The sequence below is a fragment of the Cervus canadensis genome, chromosome 18 (genome assembly GCF_019320065.1).
Source record: "Cervus canadensis isolate Bull #8, Minnesota chromosome 18, ASM1932006v1, whole genome shotgun sequence".
NCBI classification, from domain to species: Eukaryota; Metazoa; Chordata; class Mammalia; order Artiodactyla; family Cervidae; genus Cervus; species Cervus canadensis.
Window position 1 is genome coordinate 29,711,680 of NC_057403.1, and position 21,628 is coordinate 29,733,307.

Genomic DNA, 21,628 nt, shown 5'->3' on the forward strand with positions numbered 1-21,628 from the left:
GTCATCCCCTTCTCCTCCTGCCTTCGATCTTTCCCAGCATCAGGGTCTTTCCCAATGAATCGGGCTCTTCACATCAGGTGGTGTTTTGCCGAAAGTTTTCACTTTCATCTCAGGTTCAAAGAATTTGTTAACAAAATAAGCCACACATGATATACAAATAAATAATATAGATATTTATTAGAGAATTACCTAGCTTACTTTCAGTATGCTGACATTAAAAGAAAAGAGAAATAGAAAGAGCAGAGAATACATTACCAAATCGGGTTTTGACCAACATCCAGACTTAAATAGTGCCAGGATGTTCGTGTCACAGCACATCTGGAGTCACAATTGGGAAAATGTCCCAGGTGCCTTGTCCACTCCGTGGGTGAGACTTCAAGATTGCAGTTCACGGTTCCCGGTTATAATCCCAGGAAGGATGCCAACTGATACCATCATCAATCTGTGACCAAATTGTATTTGTGATCATTGTGATCACTGTGATACAAATACAAATTGTATTTGTATCAATCTGTGACCAAATGGTTTCCTGTTCATGCTGTGTGTTTTGTTTTGTAAAACTTGGAATGTGGCTAAGCCTGGGGCTTGGTTGGCCAGGCCCCCTCAAGGGGCTCAACAATCTCAAGATTCCTCCCCCATCTTACCTATGGTGCTGCCAGTCTTGCACTCAGAGCAGGCAGTCACTCACAGTCACTCGCAGTCAGGGCAGTGTCCAGGCAGCTTAGAAGCAAGGTCAGAGGCCCGCTCTGCTTTGTCTCTGAAGCCTAAACAAGGCTATTCATTTAATTCCCCAACAGGTGGCCAAAGTATTGGAGCTTCAGCTTCAGCATCAGTCCTTCCAATGAATATTCAGGGTTGATTTCCTTTAGGTTTGACTGGTTGGGTCTCCTTGCAGTCAAGGGACTCTCAAGAGTCTTCTCCAACACCTCAATTTGAAAGCATCAATTCTTTGGTGCTCAGCCTTCTTTATGGTTCAACCCTCACATCCATACATGACTACTGGAAAAACCATGGCTTTGACTATCGGACCTTGTCAATAAAATGATGTCTCTGCTTTTTAATATACTGTCTCTGTATCAGATAAGTTCATTTGTGCCATATTTTAGATTCTACATATAAGTGATATCATATAGTATTTGTGTTTCTCTTTCTGGCTTACTTTACTTAGTGTGATTATCTTTAGTTGCATCCACGTTGCTACAAATGGCATTATTTCATTCTTTTTATGGCTGAATAGTATTCCATTGTGTATATGTATCACATCTTCTATATCTGTTCATCAGTCGATGGACATTTAGGTTGTCTCCATGTCTTGGCTATTGTGACTAGTACTCCTATGAGCATAGAGGTGCATGCAAAATCATCCATTTTTGTAGTGACGCCTCTTAATTGTTTTACAAAACATTTCTTTGCCTGCTATGTATCACCTTTTTCAAAACTTCATAAAGTTTATCCTTTTTTTTTCTTTTTTTAGTTTATCCTTTTAATTCATTCTCATTTTTAATATGGACTTGTTATTTCTATTAGTTCATTTCATAAGAGCAGTGAAAAGGGACGAATGGATTGGGCAGCATAATCAGATTTTCATTTTGAAACAACTCCTCTGCAATATGCAGAACAGATCTCTGGGCACAGGAGTAGGTACAGACAGACAGAAAGCTGCCCAGGCTCTAGGTGAGAGATGATGCTAGCTTGGATTGAGTTATATAAAAATGAGGAATTGACAGGTACTAGAGATGTAGAAGAAGCAAAATGACTTCTGGATGTGTCTGATACTGGAGACAAGGGAAAAGATAGCACAGGGATAGTCAGGTTTCTGGCTTAAACATCAGGATGGATGAAGGTACCATTCACTGAAGTAGATGCAGTGGGTTGAATGGTGCTCTCCTCAGATGTCTACATATTAGAACCTGTGGTTGTGACCTTATTTGGATAAAAGGTCTTTGCAGAGGTATTTATGAGTTAGGATCTTGAGATGAAATCATCTTGGATTTTTCCAGGACCTTCTAATAGAAAGGCAGAGGGAGATTTGAGACATACAAGGAGAAGAAGTGAAGATCATGTGAAGACGGAAGAAGAGACTAAAATGATGCAGCCACAAGCCAAGAACACGGAGCCACCAGAAGCTGGAGGAGCCAAGGGAGGATTACCCCCTAGATCTCACCTTTTGAGGGAGGCTTAATTTCAGACTTCTGGTCTCCAGAACTGTGAGGGCATAGATTTGTTGTTTGAAGTCACCAAGTTTGTGGTAATTTGTTATAACAGCTCCAGAAATGAATGCACTAGAGAACACTGGAAAAGGAACAGGCTTGGAAGAAGAAATAATGAGTTTGTTTGGACATGTTGAGCTTGAACTGCCTTTGAGACAGCAAGGAAGAGAAGTTGAATGGGCGCATATGTACTTGTCTAGGCTGAAAAAATCAGTTTGTGAGTCATGTACATTTAGGTGGTCTTGGAAGACAGGACATGGTAAGATCAGAGGAGAGAAAATACAAGGAAGAAGGGAAGTTCTAGGACTAACTCCTGAAGTACCTCAACATCTGAAGGGGTAAGTATTAGAAGATACCCCTGCAGAAGAGCTGGGGAAGGGGAGACCAGGGAAGTAGAATGAATCAGGAGAGCACTGTCTTAGAAAATAAGGGAAGAGGGTTATTTCGGAGAAGATGGAGTGGTATATTTTTATTTTTTATTAAAGTATACTTGATGTACAATACTGTGTTAGTTTCAAGTGTACAGAAAAGTGATTGTTATATATATATATATATATATATATATATATATATATACATACATACATATGTGTATGTATCAATTTGGATAAGTATGAAAATATATATATTCTTTTTTCAGATTTTTCCCTTTTAGATTATTACCAGATATTGAATACAGTTCCCTGTGTATACAGTAAGTCCTTATTGGTTATCTATAGACAGTAGTGTATATATGTTAATCCCAAACTCCTGATTTGTCCTTTCCCCACCACCTTTCCCCTTTGGTAACCATAGGTTTATTTTCTATGTTTGTGAGTCTATTTCTGTTTGTATATAAATTCATTTGCATAATTAAAAAATTCTACGTATAACTGCTATTATATGACATTTGTATTTATCTGACTTACTTTACTTAGTGTGACAATCTCTAGGTCATCCATGTTGCTGAAAATGGCATTATTTCATTATTCTCTATGGCTGAGGACTGTCCCACATCTTCTTTATCTAGTCATCTGTCAAAGGACATTTAGGTTGCTTCCATGTCTTGGCTATTACAAACCACCAATGTTTAAACTTAAGAGAACACGAGGACTGAAAATTGTCCCCAAATCTCGTGAAGTCATTGGTGACAAGAGCTTTACTAGTCAAGTAATCCTGCTAAATCTACACTGAAATGAGTTGAAAGTGACTATAGGCAGCTTTTTTGGAGAAAGGACAAGGGCATTAGGACTGTTCAACCAAGGAGAGAAATTTATATGTTGGAAAGAGAGGATGTGAGGGTTTAGTTGGTTTGGTTTGTGCTTTTGTTGGTCTGTTTCTGTGAGAAGAGCCAGGAGTACACTGAAAAGCTGATGAGAAAGACCCAGTTGAACTGAGAGGTTGGCTGTGTAACCAAGGAGGGATAATCCATCCTGAAAGCATCCTGAGAAGAAGGGTCAAGATGGGACCCAAACCGCAGGTGAGAGGGTGCGTCTCTGTTGCGACAGGTGGTAAGGGTAGTAGGATGATGCAGATGAATGAACAGAGGAGAAAGTTCTCATACCATGGCTTCTATTTTCTGTGTAAAATTGGAAGTGGGGTGTGGTTGGTAGCCTTGAAGACGGCCTCCACTGATGCCTCCTGGTGCTCATGCCCTTGTGTGACCCCTCCTTAGAGTGTGGGCTGGACCCAGTGACTTGCTCCCACCAGACCCAACATGGCATAGTCATGGGAAGCCACTTCAGTTATGAGATACCCTGAAAGGTAGTGGCTTCTGTCTTGAACTCTGTTGCATGCAAGCGCACTTGAGGAAAGCCAGCTGAGTTGCCCTATGGAAAGTCTCAAAAGGTGAGGAACTGGGGAGGGGGCTTCTAACCAATAGCCTGCAAGGTGCTGAACACCACCAACAAGCATGGGAGTGATCTTAGAAGAGGATCCTGACCCACTTGAGTCTTCAGGGGAGACATAGACCTTACTGACAACTTGGCTGAAACCAAATGAGACCTGGAGCCAGAGGCATCCAGCTGATCCACACCTGAATTCCTGAACAACAGAAATGATGGACAGCAAATGCTTTTCATGTTTTAAGCCATTAAGTTTTTTAAGGTAATTAATTACACAGCAATAGATCGCTAATACTTGGTTTTATCTACTTAGAATGTAGGATGGTCTTTCTGTGACATCTTCAGGGACCTGACTCATTCAGCACATTTGCTGAGGGTTTATTATGTGCTAAACACTCTTTATGGATTAACAAATATTTACTGGGTGTCTAATTGGGGTTCCCTGATGGCTCAGACAGTAAAAAATCTCCTGCAATGCAGGAGACCTGGGTTTGATCCCTGGGTCAGGAAGATCCCCTGGAGAAGGGAATGGCAACCCACTCCAGTATTCTTGCCTGGAGAATCCCATGGACAGAGGAGTCTGGCGGGCTACAGTCCATGGGGTCGCAAAGAGTCAGACACGACTGAGTCCATAACACTTTCACTTTCATTAATTGGTGCTGGGGCTTCCCTGGTGTCTCAGACAGTAAAGAATCTGCCTGCAATGTGGGAGACCTGGGTTCGATCCCTGGGTTGGGAAGATCCCCTGGAGAAGGGAAAGGCTACCCACTCCAGAATTCTGGCTTGGAGAATTCCATATAGTCCATGGGTTGGCAGAGTCGGACATGACTGAGCAACTTTCACTTCAGTTGGTGTCCATTGTTCTAGACACTGTTCTTGTCGGCGATGTGGAAAATTAATAAGTAAACAAAAAGGTGATGCAAACTCGAAAGGAAAGGAAAGAGGAAGGGATGGGATGAAGGGGGCTCTTTTATGCAGGGGGCCAGGGCAGCTTCGTTGCAGGGGCTTCTGGAAATAGAGGATAGTGCAGTGAACAAGATAAAGTCTTTGCCTTCTTGAAAGTTACATTCCTGTGGAGGAAATAGAAAATAGAACAAGCACAACTGTGGGACTTCCCTGGGGGGTCCAGTGGTTAAGAATCCACCTGACGATGTAGGGGACACGGATTCAATCCCTGGTTCGAAAGGATCCCTTATGCCGTGGGGCAACTAAATCCATGTGCCGCAACAACTGAACAGGTGCTCTAGATACTGTGTTCCACAACAAGAAGCCCACGCACCGGGCTTAGAGCAGCCCACACTCACCCCACTAGAGAAAGCCTATGCACAGCAGTGAAGACGCAGTGATGCTACAAATAATATATAAATACATTGTTTTTTAAAAAGTGTACTTGTAGGCACCAATAGATGGTAGGAAGCAGAATCAGAGTGAGCAGGGCATGCCTCTCATAAAGGGTAATATCTGAACAGAGTTGAATGGAGGGAGGGAGGGAGTCCTGTGGAAACAGAATCCCAAGCCAAGGGGATGACACCTAGAAATGCTCTCGGATGGGACCATGCTTGAAATGTTCCAGCCTTGGCCAGTGCTCTGGGAAGTGAGAATTGCTTTTTGCTGGTGGCACACAGTATTTCAAAATTTTCATTGAGTTAAAAAAAAAAAGAGCAGAAAGTGTCTATTAATAGATGATCTCGTCACACCAGGGGTAAACATTTTATTCCGTTGGGTAAGAAGAAGAATTACACAAGCCAAACTCCCCTTTAAGAAGTGTCAAAATTGTGTTAATAACAGCAGTAAATATTTATTAGGTGCTTACGCCATGCCTGACACTGCCAGAGAGCTTTAAATTATTAACTAATTTAATCCTTTCAAACCTTATGGGATGAGACTATTGATTTAATCTATTTACAGTTCAGGAAACTGAGACACAGTTTCCTGTGTTTATGTGTTTCTTGTCCAAGGTCACGCTGCTGTCAAGTGGTGATGCTGTGGCAGAACCCTTCGCCCTTGTGCTGCCTTCATCCAAATCTCTTGGAAGGATATTAGAAAATATTAGCAAATAATATGCATTATGATTTAAGTGTAATGGAGTGGATTATATATGTGAAGGGGAAATTAATTTCAAATATCTTAATGTAACATTAGATTTCAGTAGTTGGATAGAAAGCAGCTTAGATTTTACAGATGGCTTACTAGTTGTTTGGGTTAGAATTCTTAAAATGTCACTCACTGAGTGTGTATCTTATCATAAAATATTAATGGGCTAATGATTTATGTTGAACTCTCAGCTGCTGATATGCCGAATCTTTTCAAATATTGTCCATTTGGAAAACCCTAACTGATCATGGGGTAGTAGTCACTCTTTGTGTTATATAGTCTTTCCGTTTACACAGCAGGCTCAAATACTCTGCATTTGTTTTTCCTTTGATAGTTTTGAGCTCAGTCTGTTAATGACTGATTTTCATGTAATTAACTTAAAAATAGACTTTATTTTTTAGAGCAGTTTTAGGTTCATAGAGAAATTGAGCAGAAAGTATAGCAGTTTCCTATATACTGCCTGCTCCCCGCTGACTCCTAGACAGCTTCCCCCACCATCATCTTCCACAAAAGGAGTGCATTTGTTACAATTGATGAATCTACCTCGACATCCTAGTCACCCGAAGTCCATAGTTTAGGGTTCACCCTTGGTGGTGTCCATTCTATGGATTTTGGCAAAGGTATAATGACAAACATCCAACATATATTTAGGGAAGATGCATGTCCCTAAAAATCCTCTGTGGTCTGCCTATTCAACATTTCCTCCCACCAACCCCTGGAAACCACTGATGTTTTATGGTCTCCATAGTTTTGCCCGTTCCAGAATGCCATATAGTTGGAATCATACAGCATGTAACCGCTTTGTACTGGCTTCTTTCGCTTACTAGTATGCCGACTCCTCTATGTCGCCGGCTTCTCATGACTTGATAGCTCATTTCTTTTTGTGCTGAATCACATCCTGTTGCCTGGATGTACTGCAGTTTAGCCATTCACCAATCAAAAGACATCTTGTTACTGTCGTCGTCATTCAGTCGCCCAGTCGTGTCCAGATCTGACCCCATGGACTGCAGCACTGAGGGACAGGGAGGCCTGGTGCGAAGGACATCTTGGTTGTTCCCAAGTATTGGCAGTTATGAATAAAGTTGCTATGCTGCTGCTGCTGCTGCGAAGTCACTTCAGTCATGTCTGACTCTGTGTGACCCCATAGATGGCAGCCTACCAGGCTCCCCCGTCCCTGGGATTCTCCAGGCAAGAACACTGGAGTGGGTTGCCATTTCCTTCTCCAATGCATGAAAGTGAAAAGTGAAAGTGAAGTCGCTCAGTTGTGTCCGACTCCTAGCGACCCCATGGACTGCAGCCCACCAGGCTCCTCCGTCCATGGGATTTTCCAGGCAAAGGTACTGCAGTGGGGTGCCATTGCCTTCTCCGAAAGTTGCTATAAAAGTAGATAAACATTTTCAACACATTTAAGTAGTGTGATTTCTGTCTGGGTCATGTGGACTTGGTGGCAGGGGGAGTGGCCCCCTTCTGAGTGACACCCTTGTTTTCGGAGGAGGACGCAGGGTGAGGGCAGTAGCTTTCAGTCTTCCCAACCTGCTCTTCCTGGCAGTGACCCTCAGTCTATGAAGCGGGCCTGGGGTTTTCACTGTGCCATCCTTGAGGAGAGCCTCCATCTGCGGGGACCTGGGTGGCAGAATGGAGCCCCACACCCTGGGCCACACCTGCCTGGAATCTAGTCCCTGCAACACGTAGCTGGGGTTGAAGGGTAAGAAATGCTGTGCCTCCTGGAAAGACGCTGCAGCCATCAGCTGGGAGGCTGGGGAGGGAGCCCTGCGTCCTCAGCTACACTGGCCTGGACTGGAGTTCCTGTCACGCTGAATAGGGAAGGGGAGGGGAGAGAGGGACCGGCCGTGCTTCAAATACCACAGACTCGCACTGTGTTTATTAAGTGTTAATAGATTTTCTTGAATAAATGGTTTTTTTGATAAGATAATTTCCAGAGACTTTAAATGGTTGGGTTTAAAAAATTATTTTCCCAATTTATACTTATTTCACTGATGAGCAGGTCCATAGAATTCCTTGTGCTACCAGTGTGGAAGTGGAACTCTTTGGAAAGGTTTTTGATAAATTCAATTTTATTAAAACATTAATTCCTAAAGTATTGTCTAAATAGCTACAAATAAAGTGTGGTAAAGAGAGAGGGTGAGGGAGGTCACTTTAAGGTTTACAGTAGGTGCCTTCATTACAGAATACCTTCAAATAATCCTGTATCACTTCAGGTAAAATATAAGAATCTTATCACAGGTGGAGACAAGGGTGAGAAATAACAGTAAACAGAATATAGTCTGACAAAGTGTGAGTTATGACTGAAATTTGGAGGAGAAGGGAGAAAAGCCAAGGTAGATGGGATAATTGATTGTTGAACAGATAACAGTTGAGAATCAACAGACACCCGAGATGCCAGATAGTAAAAGCTAAATGAGTTTTTCTTACTTATGCCTAATGAAGAACATAAAGAGTATAAATATAAAAGTAACCAGTGAAACAAGATACAAGCTTTCCTAAATATAAACAATAATTTTAAAAAGAAGTTGACATATCACATTAAAAAAAAACATGGTCAATATAACATACACAATAATTAAAACAATATGAAGGCATTAAGACCATACACATCAATCATCAATAAATGCTAACGGGCTTAACAGCTACTAAAAATGAGTAAAATCTCTATGAAAATATGTGAGATGATTTCAAGGATATATCATTAAGAAAAAACAGCAAAGTGCGAAAGAATATATTCATTTTGTGTAAGGAAAAATGGAAAATAAGAAAACATACACACACCTGCTTAGTTTTGCAAAAAGATACAAGGAAAAAGTAAACACTAGAAACTAGTAAAATGGATTGTGCACAAGAATGAAGTCAGGTGGGAAGGATAATGGAGAAAGTGACACTTCTTTTTTATTTTTTTGACTTTTGTAATCATATTAATGTTTTAAATACCAATAAACAAAAAACAGAACAACATGGATGGGGAGAGGGGAAAACTAAAACTAAATGCAAACATAAACTGGTGAATCCAACTGTGTTTCATAAGAATAACAACCACAATAAAGGCGGAAGGTATTAATTTGAGCAATATTTGAACACAATACTTTGACTATATACCCACCCTCAGTCTAAAAAATAATAAATACTGAACTTTTCCAAGTAGGTTTTATTTTCATAGTGACGTATAGGCATAGCAATTCTGAAACTATTTTATGGGATTTTGGATTGCTAACATTGGGAACCAGGGTTCTCACTGCAAAAGAAAGATATAAATACTGATTTTTTGTTTAAATATAGGGAAAGCAAGGAAGAACATTGTGGAGTTGTGTTGGAATTGGCTGTATCAGCACAAAGTCACTTGTATGTTTATGCATACGTGTACGTAATATATTTATGCATACACATATGTATATAAATTTTCTCATGCTTGCATATATGTGTATGCATATGTGTGCATGTGTTTCTGTGTATTTCATCACATAGTCCACGAAAAGCCTAGAAGCCACAATGGTCAATAGCAATGAGCACACCTAGCCTTCAGAGTCTGGTTTCTAAGTACCATTTCCTATTAAAAGGACCAGAGCTCCTTAGAGAAATGTTTGGTTGTAGAGCTCAGGAAGGAATCACACAAAGTAAGTATGGAATGTCTTATTGTACCAGAGAGAGAGGAGAGGTTAAGATAAATAACAGGGCATGTGAAAGAGGCAGAAGAGTCAGCTCGAAGGACTTCCACTGTTCAAAGATAGAAGAATGTGAACACTGAAATCATAAGATCAGGGATGGTTTGTAAATCTAGTGGAGGAGCTGGAATTGATGAAGGACACTGTTTTTCTTCTCAAAATATCTTCCCACACATCACTTACTATTTATATTTTCATAATTATTAATAATAACTATATAGTGACTAATTGGACAGCACCTTAAGTAAGTGACCAAAACTAATATCATTGAGAAAAGAAAAATGGTATCATGTGTCTTCAGGCGTGGTGCCCTGAGAAGGACACAAAATCACTTGTTTAGTATCACTGTATCCACATAATGTATTTATCCCAATGTATTTATCCATGATTACACTAAAATCTAAACAGACTAACCTTTCCTATTGAAAGGGCAACATTTTCAGAATGGAGGAAAAAACCCTACTGTAAGTTTATAAGGGACATAATAAATATAGGAATACAGAAAGCTTCCAAGAAAAAGGGTGGAAATATATATATATATATATACCATGCAAAGAGAAATAGGGTAACTATACTAACATCAGACAAAGAAAGCTAAGTCAATAAGCATCATTTAAAAATTAAGTGGGGAATTTCGTAATATTGAAGAGATTCCTCTACCAGGAAGGCATAGCAATTCTAAATCTTTTAAAATTAATTTATTTATTTTCGATTGTGCTGGCTGTTTGTTGCTGTGTGTGTGCTGTCTCTAGTGGTGAGCAGGGGCTACTCTCTAGTTGTGGTGTTCGGGCTTCTCATTACGGTGGCTTCTCTTGCTGGGGAGCACAGGTTCTAGGTGTGTGGGCTTCAGTACTTGCTGCACACGGACTCAGTAGTTGTGGCATGTGGGCTTAGTTCTCCCCATAGCACGCAGAATCTTCCCAGACCAGGGATCGAACCCATGTTCCCCGAATTGACAGGTGGATTCCTAACCACTGGACCACCAGGGAAGTCTGCAATTCTACATCTTACTGCATCCAATAGCATAGCTGCAAGACATGTAGAGCAAATTAACAGGAGAAAACTGAGAAAAAGGCGAGTCCATAACCATAGTGGGTTATGGGTTCTACCACCTTTCTCAACAACTGACAAGCAGAAACAAAGAAATAAGTAATCATATATATATTGAATATCTAAATAACAAAATTAAATTTGGCCTAACAATAAATATTAGAGCATTGCATTCAATCAATAATGACATAATAGATATCCTTTTAAAGTGTACATATATGTGTGTGTGTGTGTCTGTGTGTGTATAGTCACCATTTTTTTTTTTTACTGTTGAATGCTTGGATATTTTTGAGTGGAATTCTCATATTCATCCATTCTTTTTGGAATGTAGGTGAATCAGTTTCTTCAATAGGTAGTAGGAAGGGAAAGTTACCTTGCAGGAGCCACGCTCTCATTCCTTTTCTCTCCCTAAGAGGAATTGACTGACTATAGCTCAGTGAGTATTATTTGGCCATTTTGATCTTAACTGCAGAATCCGATGCAATAAACCCTTACAACACACTCACTCTCAGTGTCCATTTAGCGTTTGAAGATGGAAAATAAATAGTCCCTCTCAGGAAGTTCACAGCACAGTGAGAAGGGTAGAAACTTCCATAATTAACTAGACCCTGGTGCTGGGAAAGACTGAGGGCGGGAGGAGAAGGCAGGCGACAGAGGATGAGATGGTTGGATGGCATCACCGACTCAATGGACATGAGTTTGAGCAAACTCCAGGAGACAGTGAAGGATAGGGAAGCCTGGCATGCTGCAGTCCATGAAGAGTAAGAGACGACTTAGTGATTAAACAACAATAGGGTGACAAGTACCATGTCTACTGTGTAGAAATAGTCTTATGAAATTAAGAACAGCAAAAAGAGATGTCTTAAGAAAGCCAGACTCCTGAGAATCCTTTGCCTGTACTATCGTCTTCATCAGGGATCATTTGGTTATGAGAAACAAGCCCATAGTAGCTCAAATCAAAGAAGTAATTTACTGGAAAGTAACCTGACGGGTACTTTCTGGAACCCAAGAACAATGCGTGAGGCCAGCCCCAGGGGGACTATGATTAGACACTGATCATCCACAACCTGGTAATTCTCCCCCTGTCTTGCCAGGCAGCCACATGACTTCTTATGGCCGCTTTTCCTGTCTGCTTCACTCTTTGCAGGCTGGCTTTGTCTGGTTTGGTGTGCACATAGCTGCTCCAGTCTTGTGGTTTTACAACTCAAAATGCCAGTGGAGACTGACTGGGGTCCTGAAGTCATATTTCCAATTACACTTATGGTAAGATAACCCATTTAGTGTAAGTCAGCGGTAGGGAGGATTCGGGAATGTGATCTTTTTTGTGTTAAACAGAGGCTGAGGGGGGCAAACTCTCTGGGAAGCAGATGTGGGCAGTGTGGGTAACACACTTGCTATAGATGGGCAGACCCATAGGTTTTTCAGACTTCTCTTTACATGGTTAATTATCACAGTTGTGGCACTAGAAACAAATGTTAATTATTGTTTTCATAGTATCTATGGGGAAAATGTCAAATTAAATCTGTGGGTAGATAAAGTTACATACATGATATCTGCAACAATTTTAGCTGAGCTTAATAGTGCTCATAATGGGTTCCATGAAGGATGGGATTACTGATAAAATGGTACATGCTGGGAATTCCCTGGTGGTCCAGTGGTTAGGACTCTGCACTCTCATTGCTGAGGGCTTGGGTTCAGTCTCTGCTCAGGGAACTAAAATCCCACAAGCCACACACAGTGCAACCACACACACACACACAAAGGTACAAGCAAAGTATCAAGCCCTGTGCCAGACCTACAATAGGAACTTGAAAATGTGTTTTCCTCTTGTACTGAACATGCATTCCCAGCAGCTTCCCTCTCAAGAATGCTCTGGTTTTCCTAGTCATGTGAACTACATGCGATTGGTCTCACATTCAACTCCAGAGGGAGACACTGATTGGCCTACGTTGTCCATATAACCCATCCCCATGGTCTCAGCAATTGGCTCTAAGACAGACGCATGGACAAGATCAGGTCATAAAAACTCCATTCTTAGACCTCTGAGCTATCTGAACCTGGATCATGCCAGCATATAGATCTTGAGAGCAGCTGACAGCAAGTCTAGAAACAGGAAGAGTTCTCTGAGAATGGAGGTGATACATTAGTATTAAATTGCACTCATTTCACATGCTAGTAAGGTTATGCTCAAAATCCTTCAAGCTAGACTTCAGCAGTATGTGAGCTGAGAAATTCTAGATATACAAGTTGGGTTTAGAAAAGGCAGAGGAACCAGAGATCAAATTGCCAACATTTGTTGGATCATAGAGAAAGCAAGGGAATTCCAGAAAAACATCTGCTTTGTTGACTACATGAAAGCCTTTGACTGTGTGAGTCACAACAAACTGTGGAAAATTCTTAAAGAGGTGTGAGTACCAGACCACCTTACTTGTCTCCTGAGAAATCTGTATATGGGTCAAGAAGCAACAGTTAGAATCTTACATGGAACAATGGATTGGTTCCAGATTGGGAAAGGAGTATGACAAGGCTCAATACTGTCACCCTGCTTATTTAACTTCTATGCAGAGTATATTATGCAAAAGCCAGGCTAGATGAATCACAAGCTGAAATCAAGATTGCAAGAGAAATATCAACAACCTCAGATATGCAGATGATACCACTTAATAGCAGAAAGTGAAGAGGAACTGAAGAACCTCTTGATGAAGGTGAAAGAGGAGACTGAAAAAGCTGGCTTAAAACTTAACTGATAAAACTAAGATCATGGCATCCCGTCCCATCACTTCATGGCAAATAGAAGAGGAAAAGTGGAAGCAGTGACAGATTTTATTTTCTTGGGTTTCACTATGGACAGTGACTGCAGCCATGAAATTAAAAGACACTGGCTCCTGGGAAGGAAAGCTATGTCAAACTTAAACAGCATATTAAAAAGCAGAGACATCACTTTACCAACAAAGGGCCATGTAGTCAAAGCTACAGTTTTTGCAGTAGTCATATACAGATGTGAGAGCCGGACCATAAAGAAGACTAGGTGCCAAAGAATTGATGCTTTGTGGTGCTGGAGAAGATTCTTGAGAGCCCCTTGAATAGCAAGATCAAACCAGTCAATCCTAAAGGAAATCAACCCTAAATATTCATTGGAAGGACTAATGCTGAAGCTGAAGTTCCAGTCCTTTGGCCACCTGATGCAAAAAGCCAATTCATTGGAAAAGACCATGATATTGGGAAAGATTGAAAGTAAAAGGAGAAGAGGGCAGTAGAGGATGAGATGGTTGGATGGCATCACCGACTCAATGGGCATGAATTTGAGCAAACTGTGGGAGATAGTGAAGGACAGGGAAGCCTGGCGTGCTGCAGTCCATGGGGTCGCAAAGAGTCAGATATAACTTAGCGACAGAAACACAAAACTGAAGCAGAGCAGGGAAGTAGACAGAGAGGCACACTTTCTGACACACCACTGATTAAGCATCCTGAACTTAACTGGTCAATTCATAACTCTTTATTCTTGCTTCTGCAAAAGGGCTGTTCCTTCCCCAGTAATGTCAGGTCAGGATAGGTGAGACTGAGGTGCAGTAACAAACAACCCTAAATCAAGGTGACTTAAAACAACCAAGGTTTATTTCTTACATGTTGAATGTAACTTGGCAGGAAGGTCTGTTCCACACCATCCTTTTTCAGGACCTAGGCTGATGGGGCAGCGGCCACCAACTGGGAGAGAGCTCTTGAAAATTTTGCACTGGAGGGTAAATGCTCTGACCCAAAGAGGGACACATCTCATTGGCCAGAATTGGTAATAAGGCTGCATCCAACCAAAAGGTGGGCAGGGAGAGGGGAGAACCAGATTACTGAACACCAATAATGACTACAATGCCAGTCTTCTCCATATCAAAAGGTACTACCATCACATACCCAGTTTTCCAAGTAAAAAAAAAAAAATCTAGGTGTTTCCTTTGATTTTACTCTTATTCTCAATGTATAATCCACCAGCAACTCCTATTTAACCCTACTTCTTTTCCTTCTCCATCACTACCATTCTGTTCCCCAAGCCATACCCTCTTCCTTGGAGTACTGAAATACCCTTCCAGTCTTACCCTGTGCCTGCTCAAGTCTGATTTCCACACAGCATCTGTGGTAGGCTGAGTAATGCCCTCCTCCCCCAATTTCTACTTCCTAACCTCCAGAACCTGTGAATATGTCATGTTACTTGGCAAGATGGTCTTTGCAGGTTATAAACCTTGAAGATTATAAACCCTGAGATGGGGAGATTATCCTATAATTTCTGGTGGGTCCAATCTAAGGCCACAAGCCCTTAAAAGAAAACTTGGACTTCTCTGGTGGTCCAGTGGTTAACAATTAGCCTGCCAATGCAAGGGACAAGGGTCCGGGAAGATTCCACGTGCTGTGGGGCAACTAAGCCCAAGCACCACAACTACTGAGCCCATGCTTTAGAGCCTGTGCTCTGCAACAAGAGAAGCCACCTCAAGGATAAGCCTGTGCACCCCAACTAGAGAGCAGTCCCTTTTCGCCACAACTAGAGAAAACCCGTGTGCAGCAATGAAGACCACAGCGCACAGTCAAACATAAATACAATTTTAAAAAGTGGAAAACTTTTCCCAGCTGAAATCAGAAAGATGCAGTAGACAGGAGATAGACGTGAGAAGTGATGCAACAGAGTGGGGCTCCTAACCTTGTTGCTGGTCCTGAGATGTAGGAGACTAGGAGAAAGGATCACAGAGAGATCACCAGGAGCTAAGGGTGGTCCCCAGCTGAGAGCCAGCAGAGAAATGAGCACCTTAGTTCCACGTGTGCTTGGAATTGAATTCTGCCAACAACCAGAATGAGGCTGGAAATGGACTCATCCCCAGAACCCTCAGAAGGGAGCCTCGATTTCTCAGGAGAGTTTGAGCAGAGCAAACAGCTGAGCCATGAAGACTTCCGACTACAAAACTGAGAGGTAATGTTTTAAGCATAGGAAGTTCTTGGTAATTTGATACAGCAGCAACAGAAAGTTGCATCCATGGATACCTTTTTTGAAATAGAAATTAATGTCACTACTCTGCTCAAAATCCTCCATTATCTTCCTATCACATTGGAGTAAAATTCATCCTCTTTCCTATGGCATCCATGGTCTGATGGCTGCATGCTTCCTCCATTCACGTCCTTCCCTATGTTCTCATTTCTGACCCTTAGTCGACCCAGGCTCCTCCCACCTACTTGCCTCTTTCCTGTCAGTCACATCCTAGCCTAAATGCCATCTCCTCAGACAAGCCTTTCTGAGCACTTAAAACCAAGTAAGCCCCTATCTGGGCTTCCTACATGGCACAGTGGTAAAGTATCTGCCTGCCAGTGCGGGAGACGAGGGAAGATCCCCTGGAGGAGGAAATGGCAACCCACTCCAGTATTCTTGCCTGAAAAATCCCACAGACAGAGGAGCCTGGGGGGCTACAGTTCGTGGGGTCACAAAGAGTTGGACACAACTGAGCGACTGAGCACTATAACCCCCTGATTACACTATCACAATGCCTTATTTCCTCTCTCAACATTTTCTTATATTTTTTCTTATCAATTGTGTGTATCCTCCACTAAAATATAAGTTCAGTGAAACCATGGACCTTGTCTGTCTTATACACTAATATGTTCCCAGTGCCTATGTGTCTCAATAAATATTGAGTGCATTTAGTCACTGGGACATTAGACTAAGTCTTATCTAAAGGCCGAACGTGCTAATAAATTCCTTTTGGTTTGAGCCAGTTTGAGTTAGGTTTCTGTAACTATCAATATGAAACTTCCTAACTGGCACATCCTTTCTTTTCCCTTAGAGGTGTTTTGTTTTTTTTTGATGAGAGGATAATTGCTTTAAAACATTGTGTTGGCATGAAAAGATGCTCAACATCACTCATTATCAGAGAAATGCAAATCAAAACCACAACGAGGTACCATTACACGCCAGTCAGGATAGCTGCTATCCAAAAGTCTACAAGCAATAAATGCTGGAGAGGGTGTGGAGAAAAGGCAACCCTCTTACACTGTTGGTGGGAATGCAAACTAGTACAGCCACTATGGAGAACAGTGTAGAGATTCCTTAAAAAACTGGAAATAGAACTGCCATGTGACCCAGCAATCCCACTCCTGGGCATACACATCGAGGAAACCAGATCTGAAAGAGACACATGCACCCCAATGTTCATCGCAGCACTGTTTATAATAGCCAGGACATGGAAGCAACCTAGATGCCCATCAGCTGACGAATGGATAAGAAAGCTGTGGTACATATGCACTATGGAATATTACTCAGCCATTAAAAAGAATTCATTTGAATCAGTTCTAAGGAGATGGATGAAAATGGAGCCCATTATACAGAGTGAAGTAAGCCAGAAAGATAAAGACCAATACAGTATACTAACGCATATATATGGAATTTAAAAAGATGGTAACGATAACCCTATATGCAAAACAGAAAAAGAGGCACAGATGTACAGAACAGACTTTGGGACTCTGTGGGAGAAGGTGAAGGTGGGATGATCTGAGAGAACAGCATTGAAACAAGTATACTATCAAGGGTGAAACAGATCACCAGCCCAGGTTGTATGCATGAGACAAGTGCTCAGGGCTGGTGCACTGGGAAGACCCAGAGGGATGGGATGGGGAGGGAGGTGGGAGGGGGGATCGGGAAGGGGAACACATGTATATCCATGGCTGATTCATGTCAATGTATGGCAAAAACCACTACAATATTGTAAAGTAATTAGCCTCCAACTAATAAAAATAAATGAAAAAAAAATAAAATGTTGTGTTGGTTTCTTCTGTACAGCATGAATCAGCCAGAAGCATACATATGTCCCTTCCCTACTGAGCCTCCCTCCCCCTCACCTGTTTCACTCCTCTAGGTCATCACAGAGCACCAGACTGAGTTCCCTGTGTCTATACAGCAACTTCCCACTAGCTATCTAGTTTACACATGGTTTTATATATATTTCAATATTACTTCCTCAATTTGTCCCACCCTCTCCTTCTCCACCATGTCCACAAGTCCATTCTCTACATCTGTGTCTCTATTCCTGCCCTGCAAATAGGTTCATCAGTACCATTTTTCTAGATTCCATATGTATGTGTTAATACATGATATTTGTTTTTCTCTTTTTGACTTATTTCACTATGTATATAACATGCTCTAGGTTCATCTACCTCAGTTTAACTGACTCAAATTTGTTCCTTTTTATGGTGAGTAATATTCCATTGTATATATGTACAACTTCAGCTCTGTCTAAAGCATAGCATTATAACCATTTCTATTCATGTTTATATCATAGCACCTTCCCTATCCTTAGGCTTCACCCTGTCATAGAGTAGATCCTCAGTAAGTTCTCATGGAAGGAATCAGTGAGCTGAATGATGGTACAGGGAAGGTTGTGTTCATAATGTTCATAACCCAGCAGGCTCTTACAGATAATCAGATTTCCTATTAAACAAGCAAAAAGTACTGCCCACAAAGCCAGAGCAAAATAGCTGTACAGTAGGCCCTCCAATAATGGTTTTGTCCGTTTGTGTCACACCATTAATTATCAATAATCCCCAAATACTTTCCTGGCCAGAGAGAGAATCAAGGGTAAGATCAGGCATTGTTTAAAAAAAAAAGCATTAAGAGTGAATTCTGAATGAGCACAAGTTATGTAAATAATCTTAATAGCAATGATAAAAGAGATAATTGTTCACAGGTGTCATTTCCTGGGGGCGGGAGAAATCCACCATTTCTTGCAAAAGAAAATGCTAATAGTTACATTACATTTATGAGCTTTAATTATCACTCTGCTGTTCTAATTACTGTGGTAATTCCTGAAGTCATGTTCTTTTACTCCTTTCCCTCTCTTAAGTAGACTCATACACAATCAAACACTTTTACTTTCTTTATGAATATGTGTATTTTGGCAGGGCTTTGACATTTATCTTCGATGATGTTGCCTCCCAAAACATGCAAATAATTAGCTTCTCAGTCTTTGTCTATGGCTCTTTTTTCTCTCATATATATATACATATATATATATACATACACACACACACACACACACACACACACTCAGCAACAGACACAAACATACCTCTCTTTGTGATGTAAATACGTAACTCAGAAAATAGTAAGAAGTTAGTTTCCTTACAAGCTGTATGTCCATAAAGGTTTTTGTTTTGGTTTTTAAAGATTTTTTTTTTTTTAACAGCAATACAGCAAGAATAGTTCACGAAATTATCAAGGGTTCTTCTGTCTGAGTCACGTAAGTTTGTTCTTCATATTCTTCTTGACATTCTAATTTTGATGACAATGATGATGGTGATAATATCCTGTAGCTTCCACCTACTGTACTCACCTTGTACAAAGTATTAGGCCTATTGCTTAAAATGTTATCTCATTTAATCCATCCAATGACCCTATAGGTATATTATTAAACCTCTATATACAAAAAAGGAAGCTGAAGCTAAGAGTATATGTAGCTTGTGCAAAGTCATATAGCCCCATTCTCTTCCTTCTCTCTTTGGGGCTTTAGTTATACTTACAGGAAAAGTGAAATGTTTTAACATATATATCTCATGCTCTTTCCTTTTTCACTTTTTTCTCCTTTATGTTTTAGTCTGAATATTTTCTTCTAACCTATCATCTAGTTGATTAAATCTCTCTTCAGCTGTATCTAATTTTTTAGTTAACCCTTCACTGAATACTTTATTATTTTTCAATTCTAGTATTTCCATTTTGTTCTTTTTTACAGTTTTCAGTTCACCTAAATTTTCCATCTTGTCATTTAACTTCTTGAATATAATAAGCATAGTTATTTTTGAAAGTTTAAATGGGTTTCCCAGGTGGTGCTAGTGGTAAAGAATCCACTTGCTAATGCAGGAGACATAATGAGCTGTGGGTGTTGGGAAGACCCCCTGGAGAAGAGCATGGCAACCCACTCCAGTATTCTTGCCTGGAGAATCCCATAGACAGGAGCATGGTGGGCTACAGTCCATGGGGTTGCAGAGTCAGACACGACTGATGAGACGTGGCATAGCATATGCTTTAAACTCCAATGTCAGGCTTTTGTGGTGGTCCAGTGGTTAGGAATTCACCTGCCAATGCAGGGGACAGGGGTTTGGTCTCATGTCTGGGAAAATCCCACGTGCCTCAGGACAACTAAGCCTGTGTGAGACAACTACTGAAGCCCAACCACCTAGAACCTGTGCTCCACAAGAGAAGCCACTGCAATGAGCAGCCCATGCACTGCAGTGACCATCCACTGCAGCTAGAGAGAAAAGCCTGTGTGCAGCAACGAAGACCCAGTGCAGCCAAAATAGATAAATAAATAAATGAATGAATAAAAATACAGAGATGGTACTCTGGTCTGTTGCTGCCAGATACTCAGTATTGGCCAGACTCTAGTTTTCTTTTTAACCTGTCTGTGGTAGGCAGAATTCTAAGATGGCCCCTAAGATTCCTACCCCATGGTGATCACGCTGTCTATAATCCCTCCCCCAAGTACCGGTGGGCCCTGTAATTATGATGAATGTCACTCCTCTGATTACATCACAGTCTATGGTAACAGTGAAGGAAATCTGTTGATGTAATTCAGGCCCCAAGTCAGTTGATTTTGAGTTAATAAAAAAATGGAGATTATTCCGAGGGGGTGGGAGTGGGTGGGTTGTGGAGTCTGACTTACTCAAGTAAAAGGCCTTAAAAGAATCTTTCCTGAAGAGAGATGCATTCCTGCTGGTCTTGAAGAGGCAAAAAGCCATGTTATGAAACGCTTATGGAGAGGCATGGGCTCCAAGAGCTAATGGGCTCAGTCCTACAATCACAAGTAACTGAAATCTGCCACCAGTTTTACGATAACCATGCACTCCAGATGAGCAAGCCGCCTGGCTGACACCTTGACTGAAGTCTTGTGAGACCCAGCTCAGCTATGCTTGGACTCCTGCCCCATGGAAACTTTGGGATAACAAATGTATATTGTTTTAAGCTGCAGAGTTTGTGGTAATTTGTTATGTAGCATTAGAAAACAAATAAACTATTTGTGTTGAATTCTAGTGAACTAACTGAAAAAGTTTCCTAGAAGAAATGTGGGAGATTTCCTTATTTTTCTATGGCCCACATTAAATTTGGAGTCATCCTGTCTTTAAAAGTTGGAATTCAGCTGTGTATCCTTCTTGCCCAGGAGTCCTTTACAACCTTTGGACCTCTTTCCAGATTCTTCTATGGTTCTTATCTATTCAAGTTTTCATCTTCTTCTTGGGGTTTATTTTGACAATTTCTGTTTTGTTAGGAAATCACCCAATTCTGGTAGGGTTTCAATTTATTTCTTGCTACAAAATTGTATACATTGTTTATGTGTATTTTTTTTTTATCGTTTCTGATGCTGTGATTGTCTTCTTTTGCTCTCTTTCTTAATCAGGTTTACCAGGTGTTTTCACTAGTCTTTTTAAAAAATATGCAGCATTTTGGGGGTGGGCAATTTGTTTATTCTATTGTTTTCCTATATAATTGATTTCAGTTCTTTTAAATTTTTTATCTTCCTAGTTTCCTGGTTAAATTTGTTAGTTTTTTAATAACATCACTTTGATAAGAAGTTAATTTTTTTTAATTTAATTTCTATTTTTGGCTGTGCTGGGTCTTTGTTACTTTTGTGTGGGCTTTCTCTAACTGTGGCAAGTGGGGGCCACTCTTCATTGCGGTGCTCGGGGTTCTCCTTGTGGTGGCATCTCTTATTGTGGAGCAATTTGGATATAAACCCTGTATATATAATCTCTCCTATAA